The sequence below is a fragment of the Camelus ferus genome, chromosome 5, assembly GCF_009834535.1.
Source record: "Camelus ferus isolate YT-003-E chromosome 5, BCGSAC_Cfer_1.0, whole genome shotgun sequence".
In the NCBI taxonomy this organism is placed as follows: Eukaryota; Metazoa; Chordata; class Mammalia; order Artiodactyla; family Camelidae; genus Camelus; species Camelus ferus.
The window spans coordinates 52,545,362-52,562,335 of record NC_045700.1 but is presented as its reverse complement, the minus strand read 5'-3'; the positions used below and the strand labels follow the sequence as shown (position 1 = coordinate 52,562,335).

At 36.1% G+C, this 16,974-nt stretch overlaps 1 long non-coding RNA gene across 1 annotated transcript in view; it reads right to left on the bottom strand.

Moving 5' to 3' along the window:
- Window positions 1-15,196: 15,196 nt before the first annotated feature.
- The window catches only part of LOC116663690, a 548,421-nt gene continuing 546,643 nt past the window's right edge, over window positions 15,197-16,974 (bottom strand). The window contains exon 4 of the long non-coding RNA XR_004319970.1: window positions 15,197-15,468. This is a non-coding gene — a long non-coding RNA (uncharacterized LOC116663690). The remainder of the gene's footprint in view (window positions 15,469-16,974) is intronic.

Sequence of the window (16,974 nt, the reverse complement as noted above, 5' to 3'; positions counted from 1 at the left end):
CATCCCCATATGCCCCAGCATGCCAATGGAGGGCAAGTGATTTGTTTGATCATTTCAGTCACATAAGAGGCAAACACAAAAATGTTTGACAAATATAACCCAAAATGTAGTTTAAAAAAAGAAAAAAGAAAAAGTGAACAAGTAACCACTCCTTGACACCAGTTTGGAGGAGGAAAAGGCATTTGTGGGGACAATAATGAAATAGAAGTTTGAATTTAAGACGCTCACATAGTGTTCCCTATTCTGTATTTTCTTTTAACTGACACTGGAGCGTATCCAAATGTTTGCTGTTGATGTGTATTTATATGGTAGAAGGGTGCAATCTGTGAGCTACAAGAGGATCATGACAGCTGGTAATTTATTTCCAGTTTATTAATATTTTCCCTGTAGATCCTTGAAAATTACTTCTTTAGTAGAAATGGAGTAGTTAGATAAAATTGCCTCTTCAGAGATTTGCAGTCTATGTGAGTTTGAGTTCTAGTTCTACAAGGGACTAGCTGTACAACTTTGGCCAAGATACTTATAATCTAGGCCTTAGCTTTCATCTTTGTAAGATGTGGTTAATTAATAAGGACCTAGCTTCTAAGGATATTGAGAAGATTAAGTAAGATCATGCATGAAAAGAACTCAGCACAATACCACAAATAACAAGGACTCAATAAACGTAACCTATTATTATCCACCTAGTTTGACTACATCCAGATATTTAAACCCTCGGGGGTAAAGAAAATAAAAATGTCACTATGAAATTATATGATGACCAAATTCGGGGTGTCACAGGTTCTGAGAAGCTTAAACTAGCAGGATAATGGTGAGCAACCATTAGGACACAGTCTGAGAAAGAAAAACATGTAAACAAATATTATTCTGTATGAAAGACATCTATCATTTAATTGAGGATTTATGAGAGCCTAGGCATATAAATTCGTTCCTTCAATGCTTCCCTGAAATGTTTCCATATTTCCTAAGCAGTGAGAAAAGACCACGGGAGTTTCACGAACATGTGAAAATGAAGAATATCAGAAAAATTATTGCTTTTCATTACTAATTGTTTTAGGAATCTATTTGGCAGGGAACTATTTCCCATGTCCAGAAGTATTCAGAAAGGAGTTCTGTAATTTACATTTCCTACATGAGAAGTCTAGGAACACAAGCAGATGTTCCTGAAGAAGAATAGGGTCCTTTTGCTAAGATATGTTGAAATATAGGAGCATGGATATGTTGGAATATTTGAGAAAACTAAGTAGGACAAACAGGTCCTTGCTGAGAGAAAAGGGGCTACAGGTGACATAACTAAGATCCAGAAAGACATGTGAAGAACAATCCAATGGAGCGTAGACCCTGCCAAGGACACTGAACATTCCAGCAGGTGTCAGACTGGCCCAAGGATGAACTTTGTTTGGAATCTAGTTGCAATAGAGTTCTCTCTCAGGTCACTGAATGCTAGCTTGGGTTTGTCTTTTACTTATCCACCTCTACTGAAAGGCTATGGAAACATCAGCTTCAAAGCTGGTCTTTCATTTTCTGGGGAAGATTGAAGATCATAAGTCTCCCATGGTCAGTGACAACACCTTTCAAAGGATAAGTTCTGTCCAGTTGAAGAGCTCCCTGCTATGTTTATAGCTTCTTAAACATCATGAAGTGATGCTGCTGGGTTTTTTTTTTTAATTTTATGCATTTTTAACACTTCCCCACATTTGCTTTATTATATTCTTTCTTTATAAAGTCATGTGGTAGCTTTATAAACCCATAACACTTCAGCATGCACTTCCTAAGACCAAAATTGTTTAATCACATATCCACAATACACAATATAGTAATAAAATTTAAGAAGTTTAACATCAATATACCTTTCATATACTCTACATTGAATATTTCAATTTCATACTGGAAGGCATAGCTCTTCATTTTAAAAATAAAAATATATTTTAAGATAACAAAATCCTTATATTTCTGATTAATTTACACAAAGGAATTCAGAGCCATGTAAAGTTTAAAGGCTTTTAAGGACATTTCAACAATTTTGATAGTTTGTTTTTTCATTGTAAAGGCCATTTCATCCTATAAATTAGTCCAACCTATCCTTAAGTATCATGCCAAAGAGGTAAAGATCTACCTTAACACATCAACCAACTATGTTATTTGCAGGGTCTGGCTCCTTGCCTTCCAATAAAAGAATAGTGGTTCAACCAAACTAGCAATCCTTTTAAATCAAAACATGACTTTTTCGTGTCTTATATCAATATTTGGAATCACTGCAGTACACCTTCCAGTTTGGATCTTTAAGTTTTTTTAAAAGATGAAATAAAATAGCAACATATACATTTTTTCTGATGTTCCATCCTGACCTAGATGAGAAGTTATTTTTTAAACACTGTTAGCCTAAAATTAACGTAAAGCTAATTTTCAAATGCAAAAAAAGGAAATAATCTTGTATATTCTAGTTTCTACGATATAGAAGCAAATCTTTCCCTTTTATTTTAATAATAATTTCTATCAACTTTATAACATCTGACAATAAAAAATTTTGGTAGTTAGAGTCACAGAAATTAAAATTTTAGATTTAGAAAAATTCCTTAAAAAACACTAAATGCATTCTCCTTCTGTTATAAGCAAGATAATAATTGTAGAAAGCAGAGCAGTGCCTGGATCTTGATTTGTCCCATGTTATAGTTACTTATTTACCTCTTGCTCAGTTTCCAAAAATGGGATTAACCCTTCAGCATGTATAACACCATCAAAAATATGTTCTACCAAAAATAATGCACTACAATTAGAAACTGAACTATATTTCTGGAAAACTAGATCCTAAACTAAACCTTTTATTCATCTATAGGCAAGAGAGGGGGAAAAGAGAGACGGAGCTTCACCGAGCTATTTTATTGCCTTATCACCAACACAGGTAAGTCAGCCAAGCTGTTCTGAACACTGTCATTTGGCTTCCCTTCATGATATGAGCAGTATGTTCTACATGGACCAAACCACAGGCAGAACATTGACTCATCTGATTTAAGAGTGTTTTTCACAAGAAAGGTAGAGTAGTCACTACATGTCAGGGATTGGTCAATAATACATAAGCAAATATAAATTCTACAGAGTTACATAAGTCCAGGCATAGGTAATTAAAATGACTTAAAATGAATTGAAGCACCAGGAAGAAAGTCAACATTTCTGGGGCCAGACTAGATTTCTAATTGAGCTCTATAGTTACATGTTGTCTTAGGTTGGGTTCTGCTGGAACTCAGAGACTGGAATTTGAGGTGCAGGTAAGTTATTTGGGAAGTGATCCTAGAAAACATCAGCCCAGGAGTGGATAAATGAAATAGGGAAAGAAAGACAATCTGTGAAGTGTTTAATGAGCAGGTTGCTGTTGTGGGCAATTGTGACTTAATCCCACTGGAGACTTCTGGGAGATGATGCAAAATAAACCTCAGAGGTGTCATATCTGGGGATGAGGAGACTGAAGTTTGTTTGTTATTGGTTGTGAGCTGCTTCCAGAGGCACGAGCTCTTCAGCACTTCTGTTCTTCCCTCCTCTTCACTGTGATAGAGGAAATCCTAATGGATGTGTATGGCACATGCTCCGCTATACTACACATGTAGGTAAGTGGCAGTGTCTAATTGATTAATTAACACCTCTAGGCAAGCAATAGTGCAATGGAGAAGTCTGAATTTACCAGGTTTGGTCCATAGCAAGCAAAGAGAGATGATAGCAAGATATTCTCAGAATGTGGGAATAAAGTGACCATGATAAAAATATGGAAAATCAGAGTGGGCAATAATAGTTTTCTCCAATCCACCCAGTTATGAGGGTATAGCTTTAGGTGAAGTCTAACTGAAACATCACAACTAAGCCTGCTGATGCACCTTAAAGCACATTATCATAAGTAAAGAAGCACAGGCTAAGTCAAGTTGAAGTGTTTAGAAAAAAGAAAAAAAAAAAAAAGAACAACACACTGAAGAATAGTGTGATAGAAAAAGCAGTAGGCAGGGGTCCCATGATACTCTACTATGACTGAGGCTGAAGTCCTGTCATTAACGATGTTGGTCGTATCACTAGCTCCTCGTGCTCTGATCCACCCTCACCCAATAACCTTCTGAATTTAATCTGGCTTCCTAGATAGACTGAACTATAAAGAGAAGAGGTACTAGATGGGGGGGGGGTTGCCTTGACAATTATGTTTTTTATCATAAATAAATGCAATTTTAAGAACTAATCTGAGCCTGACCTTTGGGATTGATATTACGATATTGGTCATGACAAAGTCAAATTTCTGGACCTCTATCATGGCGACTTCACCAATATATTATGAGACCACCTGGTCATGACTCCTTGTGACTATCTGGTCAGCAATTCTCCAACATAACCACTGCAACTCTCAGCAATGGAGATCTGGGTTTCAGGAACCAAGCTGCAGAACAATGATGCCTCTACTTGAATTTCTATAAACCTTTATTCATCTGTAGAAAATCAGATTTCAATAGTGGCATTGTAGCAGTGTCTAGAGTAAGAATGTGCAGTTCAGTTTAACTCTAGGACTAAATCAATTGGGAAGACATTCAATTACTTATATGTTCCTCAGAGTTTTTGGTCCTTCAAAGTTTCCAGGTCTACAAAATTTGGAAACATTGCACACTCTATTTCCATTTAGAGATTCAGAATGTATATATATTAGCCTTTAAAGATTTGAGAAGTCTTGAGGATACTGCTTTAACTTGATTTAGCAGAGCATCTTTTCTCTCTTCCCCATCTCCTCCCTAATTTGTTTAATCAAAGATTTATTAATATCCTTTAGAACACATTTGTGGATTATTATTACCCTCAATCTCATATCCTAATCTATGTTTTAAAAGTAATTCAACATTATTAAAGTTTGTAATTGGGAAAATTAATCTGGTTTTGCACATTTATAAAGGTTGAATGCATCAAGATTATTTACTTTGCCCTGCAATAATATTGAAATCAATTTCTGCTTATCTCCCTTTTACATGAGGTTTGTCCTCTTAATAACATTCAGTTTACCAAATATGCCAAAAATGCATTTTCATTTCTCACACAGCTAGAAAATCTTTGCAGTATCTGTGCAAATAATTTTCTTCCTGCATCTCCTAGTGTACATCTATTTGCATTGCTCTGTCAATATGTTTGAGTTGCAAATGTAAACATTGAAATGATCTGAAATTCCCTCTAACAGAGAGGTTTCCACCACCGATATTCATTTCTCATCGTATGTTTTGCTGTGTGAACAATTCCTTTCTTTGTTCATACATTAAGGCTTTGCCAGAGGCAGACATTTATGGCATTAATATACAGAATGTTGTACGTATCTCTTTCATTATCCAAAAGGAGAGCATATAAAAACAACACTGAACTCTAAAGGCTTAAGAATATACAAAGGATTTCAAAGAGTGAGTGGTAGTTGAGGTCTTCTTCAGGTTCAATATACAGCCATCTCCTCCTGGCGGTGGGGTGTTTGTGTCTGTGTTGGCACGTGTGTATACAAGGACGTGTGTGTATCTATCAGAGAGAGAGAAAGAAAGGTTTACCTCATAGCCTTGATTCAAATGCTACCCTTCTTCTTGCCTCTAAAGAGAGACCAGAAACACAATTTTGTAATATACTTACTAATACAAAATATAATTTTGAAATATCATGGCAAGTCCATCATTACTGATGCAAATACGTTTCAACAAATACATTTATATTCAAGGGAAAAAATAATAATGAAAGGAGAAAAACATTGGGATGAATACAACTATTTTTGTGAAAATACTATGAAATTTGGGGGTATCCAGAGGAAGCAAATTAAACCAAAAGAAGCGCCCCCAGAGGTTACATGATTGAGTGGATTGGGCACATTCCACGAATGAGACTCGGGCTTAACTTCTGCTCTAAAAGGAACCTGGGGAATTCGCTGTAACTCTCCCTAATGACCATAACACTCTCTTTCTTCATGTAGCTTTTTTTCCCCATTAGGCATGTCTATGATGAATACTTACATGTATCACATAATTTCTATTTAGCCACATTTCTGAGGAACTCAGAACTGTGTGGATATTTCCAGCCTCCTGTTTATCAGTATGAAGAAGGGAGCAGCTAGAAAATATCATTTCCATTTTACAGACAAGAGAACAGAAACTGATCTGTTCAAGTTCATAGAGACAACCTGGAGTTAACTTAGGTGGATAAAGTAAATTTTGTGACATGATTAGCTCAAAGCTCACTGTACCTGAAGAGCCTAGAAGCTGGCGAATAAGCAGGTGGTGTGTCCTTGGAGGCAGAGTGGTGGGTATGGGAGGTGGATAGAGGCGGAAAAGGGGAACGTTAAGAAGTCAGTTCCTTCTAATATGGTAGCACAGCCATGCGTCAAGGTAGTCCCATATCTTGAACTGTGAATTCCAGAAATGAAGTAAAGCCCAGAAGGAGCGACATTAACGAGTGGAGTTAACCCAACAAGCAGGTTGGATTAACTCGGCATTTATTTTGTTTCCCCCACACCCCTGAGACAAGGGCAGCCTTTCCCTCCTGGTCATGACAGGATAAGACAATGGACGCTCAGGGGGAGGCACATGGATGTATTTCTGCTTCTCTGTACTACAAGAAAGATCTGAAGGGAAAAGAGAGAATTAGCTATTGCTACATTGAGAAAATAAGGTGCCAAGTGAAACCCCAAACCTTCTTTTTACAGCCGCTAAGAAGTTATAGTTCAGGACTCATGCTGGGAAGCAAGTTGTGAACCACATAAAATTCATGGCCTACATCACAGGACATGGCCCACATCACCACTGATACTTCTGAGCCCACTGCTGTACTTGGCAGAGTGAGAGACACTTGAAAATCAGAAGAGTCCACATTTCATTTTTTAAAGGCAGCTTTATTGAGGTACAACTGATATTCAATAAATGGCAAATATTTAAAGTGTACACTTGGTAGGTTGCAAATGACATATTTATCACCCTCAAAGGTGTCCTCTTTTCATGAGTTCCTGTCCAGAGAATCCTCTCTGATTTCTACAGTGGTGAAATGGCCCAAGACAAGTATCCAGAAAGCCGCCAGACTCAAAGGAAAAGGCTTAGTCTGATGGTATTCAGTCTGACTTTCCTGTGAATTGGTGGGGAGTCCTTCAGACACATGGCAGGGATCATTTACGGGTCCTCTCTGTCATCAGCTCTTGTATTAGTTTCCAACTGCTGTTGTAACAAATTACCACAACCTTCATGGCTTAAACATCACGAATTTATTATGCTCCAGTTCTGGAGGTCAAAGTTTGGAAATGAGTCTCACTGGCCTGACATCAAAGTGTCAGCAGGGCTGTGTTTTTTCTGGAGGCTTCCAGCTCCTAGAAGCTGCGCGCATTCACAGGCAGGTTGAGTCCTTCTCTACTGGCATACTACACCGAAAATCCAGGATAATCTCCTTATATGAAGGGCATCTGATTAGCAACTCTAATTCCATCTGCATCTCAATTCCTTTATGCCAGGTACCTTAACATGTTCATAAATCCTGGGATTAGGATGGGGACATCTTTGGGAGATCTTTATTCTGCCTAACCTAGTTCTACAGCACCCATCTCCCACATCCACTCCCAGGTTGTCTCTATAGAGTCATGGATGTCCATACTCTGTGAAAGTTAATTCATACCTTGGTTTACTTTAACTTTTTTATGTTGATCAAGTACTTTCACAAATATTGCCTCTCTTAATTTTTAAAAAGTATGACAAATCCCCATTTTACAGAAGAAAAAAAAGGCAAAGAAGGGCTAAGTGATTCCACCATATAGTATGTGAAATCGGTGGCAGAAGCGATATTGAAGTCCAGTTTGTTTCTTAATTTGATGGTACTTTTGCTATGCGATTCTACCTTTCACATAGCTATACATATAATAATCTACATAAGTACATGTAGGCATATTTATTTACATATACTTATAAGTACATCTACACATTACTGGTCTCTCTGTTCATTGATCAAATGGGGACAGTGATACTTCCCTCTTACAGCCATTCATAGAATTAAAGAGAGAAGGTACTTCATGCCAGCCACCCAGATAAAAGCAAGAAACCATTGTCTTCATGGCTGAAACGTCCTTATCTCCCCCTCTCCCTCCCCAGTGTTCAGTTTAGCTAAAGCAATGTTTAAAAATTAGGACTGGAAGGATTTTAGCTGAGGCTTGTAATCTCGAGGACCCACCAATCTCTAGTGCTTTATACCAAGCTGGAATCATGACTTTTTTTTACCTGCTTGGGCCCTATAGGCATATAACTTTGTATCCCTGAAATAAGTCCACAAGGAAAAATGAAAAACCCATGAATATTTTGAGACATCAATTCCTTCTTTACACACACAAACCTCCAAACTCATTGGTAAGGAACAGTGCATTGGATTATGCTTCTTTTCTTCAGGCAAATCAGAAACCATTTAGCAGAAAGAAGTAACAAATAGAGGAACCCAAAACACCATGAGTTTGTTTTTGGGGGAGAGAAGCATGCAACTGAAAATTCTTTCTGTAAATGCTGAAAAATACAATCCGTTCTTCCACTGAGAACAGATTCCCAGACACAGTGATCTTTAGCATCAAACTAGTCTCTCTCACATTTTTTTCCTCCTGCCAACTAAAATTCAAAATAATGTTCTACTGCTACTAGCTGATCTTCCAGAACTGTAGGTCAGACACAGACAGAGGAAAGTCCCTTCATTTTCTTGTCCCTACTGATGAGGTCAAGGTCAGACATGAGTAAAGCACTGACATAACATTAGGACAGAGGATTCTGGGGCTTATAATAAAAGCAAATTAATTACTTCCTCTTGTATATATCTTTTATAATGTAAATGATTCCTGAACTGAGGGAGAACTGTGTAATTTGAAAAAGAATAAATGACACTACAAGCAGTAATCTGCATATAATTCTTCTGCAAATAATATATCCATTTTAGAAACAAAATGAAGAGATGGATGCCAAAAAAGACTCGAAATTGATGCACAAAACATTTTCACCTAGAGTTCAAAATCATCTAGAGAAGCAGCAATTATTTTGTGATTTTAAAAAATAAGTATAAAACTTATCCACAGGAAATGGGTACTCCACTAAAGAGAATTAGCAGAAAATCAGATGCTGAGCAAGTTGGTATGAAGAGTTTTTCTTCTGACATTTGTAACTAACTTTGTGTGCAGATAATTTGTCTTAGTATGGGCTATTTTTCTCTATAGAGTCACTTGTAAGGGTGTGTTTTGATTCAAAACAAGGATTATATTTTAAAAATAGTGATAGTAATAGTTATAGAAAAGTGGAATATTTTTTAAAAAACAGTGCATTATGAAATTGTTCAGTAAGGATAACTGGTTTGAACAATAAGATGCTCATTTCCAGGCGACTTAAAATGAAATCTAATGAAAAATATCAGAAAGCATTAGAAATTAGGAAAAATACTTAGGAATACAAATTGATTACATTAAAAGGTCATTTAAAATTCTGTCTTAAAATAATCTGACTTATAGGTTTTGACACATCTTCTCCTGATTTCCCCCAAAAGAGATGGAAACTCAATAATTCTGAAAGTCAGTGCAGTCTGACATGCTGTTAATGGAATGTAGGGATAATATACACTAAGTAATGAGATTTATGGCCAGCCTATATTTGCCTTGCGTGATCCAGCAGAGTCACCTGCTTGGAAAAAAAAGTGGCAGGGGATTGATATTTTATTTATTCCCTATTCTCTGACCTATAGCTTAGGAACTGAGAATTTGAACCACACACAAAACTAAATAGCAGTCCTCTCACTCAACTTGAAGTATCATAAGAGCAGGAAATGGATTTGTTTTTGCTTATACTTCATAATCCAGGACCTACTGCAGTACTGGAAACATACAGCTTAAATACTTTTTGGATAAATGGACAGAAGTCACTGGTAAGAACTAAAATCTAATTATTGGAGGAACACTAATAAAAATTTAAAACAAGCAAAAAACATGTTCTTGGGTTAAAGTAAGGTTTATGGATAGACATAAGACACGATCAGGAGACTCACACCTACAGTTATTCCAGGATTTTCTTTTAATTCCAAGAATAAAAAAAAAATTTGTGTGAATTTCAAAAAGGCAACCTATTTACAACTTTTCAGTACATAGGGAGCAGACACTGCTGAGGAGCATCCTAGGATTGAAGCTGCTTTGGAAACGTAGCTGAATTTAACTTGTCAGGCATAGAAGTGGGACATTAATTCTGAGAGTCATCTTATTCTCACCTAATGGCAGTTTGGTCACAAACTCCTGGCCTTCGAATCAGAGGAGGACCGTGTACTAGCTCAGCAAAGCACTCACTAAATATACCATTTCTTACACCTCAGTTTTTTTCATTTGCATACCAATGAGTTTAGTTTCTTAAGGCTATAAGTTAGTAACCTGTGTAGTAATCATATGTGTTTTGTTTGGAAAGAAACAGAAAACTGATTACGTAAGAGAAAATCCAGATAAATGTATAAGCAAACTATTAGAACTAATAAGTGAGTTTAGTAAGATTGTATGAGACAAGGTCCCTTTACAAAAATAAATAGTATTTTTACATTCTGTCAATGGCTAATTTGAGACTGAAAAAACAATAGCATTAAACAAAACCCCATCAAGTTCTCAGGAATAAATTTAATGAAAGGTTTACAAGACTTGTACAACGAAAAATGCTAAATGATACTTTGAGAGAAATTAAAGAAGATCTAAATAAATAAAGAGATATATTATGCTTATAGATTGAAAAAGCTCAGTATTTTTAGATGTTAATTATCCTCAAATTTATCTATAGATTCAGTCAAAATTCCAGCAGACTATTTTGTAGAAGTAGATAAGCTGATTCTAAAATTCAAATGGAAATTCAGAAGAACTAGGATAGCCAAGAAAATCTTGAAGAAGAAAAATAGCTGGAAGGCAACTTAATTTGAGATAAACTATGAAGCCACAAACATTAAGTTAGTGTAGTATGAGCATACTCACAGACAAATAAATCAGCAGACAGAATAGAGAGTTCAGAAGCAGGTTCACTCCTATACAGCAATTGAATTTCAATAAAGGTAACCAAAGAAATTAAGCAGGAAAGGAAGATATATTCAACAAATATTGCTGGAAAAACTGGATGTTCTACAGAAAAACAAAACCAAAACCTGGACACCATTCCTAACACCATACATAAAAGTTAATTCAAAGTAGCCCATAGACCTAAATGTAAAATCTAAATGGATATAGTTTCTGGAAGAAAACACAAATTTGCTCACTGTAGAATAGGCAAAGACTTCTTAGGGCAAATAAATCACCAACCACAAAAGAACACACTGATAAACAGAGTTTTATCAAAATTAAAAAACTTCTCATCCACAAAATACTCTTAAGAAAATGAAAAGGCAAGTCACCGACTGGGAAATATATTCGCAATACACACATTTGACAAATGACTTTAATCCAAACTATAAAGTGAACTACTAAAAATAAAATTTAAAAAGACAAGCAATAGAGGTTTTGACACACACTTCACAAAAGACACATGATTGGTTCATAAGTACCCCAAAATGGAGCCCAACATCATTACTATTTAGAAAAATGCAATTAAAACTTCAGGAAGGTACCACTTCACACCCACAGAATGGCTTAAATTAAAAAGACTGATCATACTAAGTACTGATAATGATTTGAATCAACTAGAACTCTAATACATTGACACTGACAGTGTAAAACGATTCAACCAGTTTTGGAAAACAAGATTTTTTAATAAAGTTAAATGTATATCTTTTCTATGACTCAGAAGATATACCCAAGAAAAATAAAAGCACGTGTCTACAAAGAGTTGTACAAGAATGTTCATAATAACTTTGTTCATAATAACCAAAAACTGAAAACAGCTCAAATGTTCATCAACAGAAAATAAATAATAAAATGGTAGGATAGTCACTTAATGGAATTTACTCAGAGATTAAAAGAACTGTTGATACACACAACAATATGAATAGATCTCTAAAGCACTATGTTAAAAAGAAACCAGATGGAGTATAAACTTGTGATTCCATATATTTCAGTTCAAGAACAGTAATACTACTCTAAAACAGGGGTTGGCAAACTTTTTCTGTAAAGGGCCAGATGTAAACATTTTAGGCTTTGTGGCAATAAATTTTTAGTATCTATATTCATTTGTTTTGTCCTGAAAGCAAAGGAGAAGTTTCTGGATCAAAGGCAGACTATTACTGCTGACAGCACTCATTGCATAGGTTCCCTGCTCCTAGTTCTCTCCCTGCAGGGCAATGTGCACAAAGCAGGAGTTTAGGCCTGCAATATAAAAAGGAAGTTTTTGAACCACAGGAGAGGAACCCCAGAATTATGTATCTGGGGGTTTATATGGGAACTGCTATTCAGCTGCCCTCCACTCCTTCTGAGAGAAGGACACACATCTTACCTCTCTAATGTAAATACATCTTCACAGGGAAGAAAAAAGGAAGGTCCTATTTTACATTCCTTTGAAATGAAAACAAATGGCTCCCAGTTCCATTCCCCTTTGAAATGTAAATACACACCCTTCAAATGTGAAATAAAAATTTTCTAGGAGACAAATGGAAGCATTCTCTATTTTTATGACATGTCAACTTTCATAGCTCAGGAGACTGGGTCTTTGCAGGAACACTGAAAAGTCCAGAAAAGACTCACTTCCCCAGTGTGGGCCATAATGTCTCAGTCTCAAGGACTCAACCTTGCCCTTGTAGTGTGAAAGCAGCAGTACACAGTGCATTCAAAAATGGGTGTGACTTTGTTCCAGTAAAACTTTCTTTACACAAAGAAGTGGTAGTCCAGATTTAACTGGTTTGAGCTGTAGTTTGCCAACCCCTGTTCTAGAATGATAGAAATCATATCAGTGGTTTCCTCAGGGATGCTGCTTATTGACTGACGAGGAAGTCAAGTGAACTTTCAAGACAGATGGAAATATTCTTCATTTTGATTCTGGCAATGGTTATATGGGTGTATATATTTGTCAAAAGTCATGAAACTGTGCTGTTCAGATCTGTGCATTTTACTTTCACAAAATTTAACTGATTAAAAAGAATCACCACAGACTCCTGCAGACATTAAAAAAATAATACGGAAATACCATGGACAATTTTATGCTCTTTAATTAACAAACCTAGAAGAAATGGACCAGTGCCTTGAAAATCACAAACTACCAAATTTTAACTAAGACAAAATAACTTGAATAGCAATATAACCATTAAAGAAATTGAATTCATAGTTTAAAAGCTCCTGAAGATGGTATCTCTGGGACAAAATTATTTCACTGGAGAATTCTGCTATTTAAAGAGGAATGAACATGAATTCTACACAACCTTTTTCAGAATACAGAAGAGTAAGGAACACTTCCCAACTTGTTTTATGAGGCCAGTATTAATTAACCTCATACTAAATCAGAGGAAGACAAAAAAAAAATCCCAGAAAACAAAGCAAGCCTATAGACCAATGTCCCTTAGACACAAAAATCCTTAACAAAATATTAGCAACTAGAATTCAGAAATATTTAAAATGTATTACAAAATGACCAAGTAGGATGCAAGGCTGGCTTAACGTTTGAAAATCTATTGATATAATCCACCCATATCAACAAAATCCTAGATCTTATAAATTCCAGTTATCTACAAAGCAGTAAAAATCAATCTGTCTTCAGATACCACTTTTCAACACTAAATGCTGATGGAGTCTCCTATATTTAAATAGTGAATAAAAGATATTATGTTCCTAATTTGATAGAAAACACACACATCCACATTCATGTGTGCACCCTCCAATACATATACCTACTTCTACATAGATACTTTTTTTTTAAAAAGGGAAGAAAAGATATATATTTTAAACGGTGGTGTTTCTAGGCAGCAGAATTATATGTGGATTGAGTATTCATTTTAAAATATACTTTCTACGATGGGCTTGAGTATTTAGATCTAGGAAACAAATTAAAAAATACAGTCTGAAGAGACAGACGCATTGTTATTTCTCCTAAGTAATTTAACTCAGTCCTTTTTTAAAAACCTTAAAAATTATTTCAAATGTCATCATAAATTATTCTATAATTCCCAAGATACATGAAACTATTTTCACAGATAATTTCTCTCAATGTCTTTCTATGTATTTACGACAATGTGTGAGACAATTACAGCTTTAACCACTGAGCACCCAACCAGGCTTAAACAGACTGCAAAATGGATTAACATTGACATATTGAAAAAAATGATATAATTCCCCAGCATGAACTATTGTGGTCAAGTCATAAGAAATTACCCTTTTAAAATGTACCTTAAGAACACTAACTTTCCATTATGACAAATTAGCTGCCTTCCATAGATAGATAGTATTGTGGAAATATAAATGAAAAGTACACTGGTGGCCATTATTATACTGATAGTCCAGCATTAATATAATGTCCAAGAATTAGATTTAATTACAATGAAAGCCCCATGATTTAATCTGCCACTGGTTTCTTAAATAATCAATCTGAAAAACTGAAATAGTGGGTCTGGGGGCATCTTTACCAAATGAAAAATTATATTTTCATTAACAATAACACATCAGTTTTTGTTGTAAATGGACATCAATGAATAAAGTATATATTTAATGTTATAGCAGGGAATCCCAGATATCCCTCTTTCCTGGTCAATATGTTACATACATTTCGAAACAACTCCAATTCCCCCAATTTAAAAATTGTAGATGTGACTTTTATTCCTTGAATGAAGGGAGGTGTAGAGGACAGTAAAATAACTAAAAGTCTTTTTTTATGGATCCTAAGGAAGTACACACCCATGTGCACACACACATGTGTACACACACCCATCTGAGGTATGAGTGTTAGCAGCATCTCCATTTATCCACAATAAAGGGGGCACTGGAGAAGCAGAGGGAGCAAAGGGAAAAGGGCCACTTGAGAGGAAAGGAGTCTGAGTTGACACATAACCTCCTCTACCTTCTCTTTCTGCTTTGAACTCTTATTTATTCTACTCCAGAAACTCTACCCAGAGTCTAATCAATAAAAATGACATTAACATACGTTAAAGCTCCTCTAGGTTCCCTACTGTACCACAGGGGTGTAACACCTCAAAACTGTGTTCTACACATTCCCTTGCCAGCAGGATTCAAATTAGAAACTATCAATGAAAGGCACTTGCGTTAGATTTGTAAGAGAAGAGAAGGAAAAGCCATTATGCTTTAGCTTTAGACAGACCCCAGGTAGATGGCAGAGGTAAGGTTTTTACCTTTGGCATTTTGACATCCTCCTGAGTACAAGCCACTTTGAGGCTGCAGGTATCTGTGATCTTTGGGGCTGGCTTACCTGCAATTCTTGCATTTTCTGATTTCTCAAAAGAGGCCTTCCTGGCCTTCACTCCTACCTTCTTACAGTTGTGTGAGTCTTTGACTCTGTGTCTGATCCACAAAGCAGCAATTTCATATGGTTCAATCTAAAAACAATATAAAATTTGAAACTATTTTCAGTAAAAATGTTATCATAACACTGTCAATTCCCCAAAAGGGGCACATTTCCATTTTAAACAAAAAATGGGCTGGGAAAGTATGTGCCTTTTTCACATGGAAAAAAAAGTATGTCTACAAAAGGTATAATTCCAACATTCCACACACATCCCCTGTTACTGCAGAAACATTTCTCCTTATTTGGCTTCTTCAGCTCTTGATGAGCTTGGGTCACTCATCTTCTAATTCCATGTTCAGTTTCTCCTGGATTCGAGAATAGGCCATGCTTTATAAAAGATGTGCTTACTTCTCAGTCATACCCAGGGTCCCCTCTGGGCAGACCTCGCTCTTTTTCACAAACTGAGCCTGGAACTAGTGTCCCACTTTCTTCTTAACTGCCCTGTCTAATAAATCTGGAACCCTATCACTTGTTCCCAAGTCTGTCCAACAGCCAAGAGCCCAGTCACATGGTTTCTGGGTCTGTCCACAAGTAGCAGGGACCTCAACAAGTGTCACTTTGCTCTGTATGCCTATCAGAACACTTTTTTTTTTTCCCCATTTGGAATCCCATGGTGTTGCTAGATGTATTGAATAGAGACTAAATATTGCTATACTACTGTGCACAGTGCTTAGTGTACTTCATTAACATTAAGTAAAAGGATAAATGAAAAAGTATTGTTTAGAGCATGCCCAGGTTAATGAGAACCCAGAGTAGGAATCTAAAAATATCTAGAAAGAGCCTTCTATACAAATTTATCTGAGGAATTCAGGTCATGCAAGCACTGGGTTGAGGTTAGGCCCAGATCTTTGCCTACTTGGTCAAAACTGACTCATGACACGCTAATTTTTTTCCCATGAAACAGTATGGTCTTGGGCAGACAACCTGAAGTAGGTAAGTATGATTTTCATCCACATGGCTGAGGCTGCCTCAGCAGCCTCTAGTTCCCACTGAAGCTTGTGGAAAAGAGGAAAGAAGTATAAGGAAACCAGTTTCTATTTTGGACAACTTGACCTGGAAGCTGCTTATATCTCCCAGTGCCCAACATCATATGACCACGCTTATGTTCAAGGGAGTAATCTCTAGTGGTAATGTCATGTGTTCAAGCTAAAACTCAGAGGGTTTTATTACAAAAATGAGGTAACATAAATTGTTATTTGGGGACAGTTAACAGTCTGACACACATGGAATTTCAGCCCTAGATGAAACCAAAGGCTCACTTATTTGTTCCACTGGGTTTTGCTACTTCTCCATCTTACACATTATAAGAGATATAAAAATTTTAGGCAGAAATGCAATATAATCAGTTTTGCATTTTTGAGTGAGAATTCTGGAGAAATTAGAAAGAGGGAGGAATATATTAGGAAGCACTTGTAAAAATTAAAGCAACAAATGATGGTTTAAAGTAGCAGTTCTCAATCTTTTTGTTTTTAGGGCCCCTTTAAACTCTTAAAAATCATGGAGGGCCTCAAGAATTTACAGTTATATAAGTTCTATC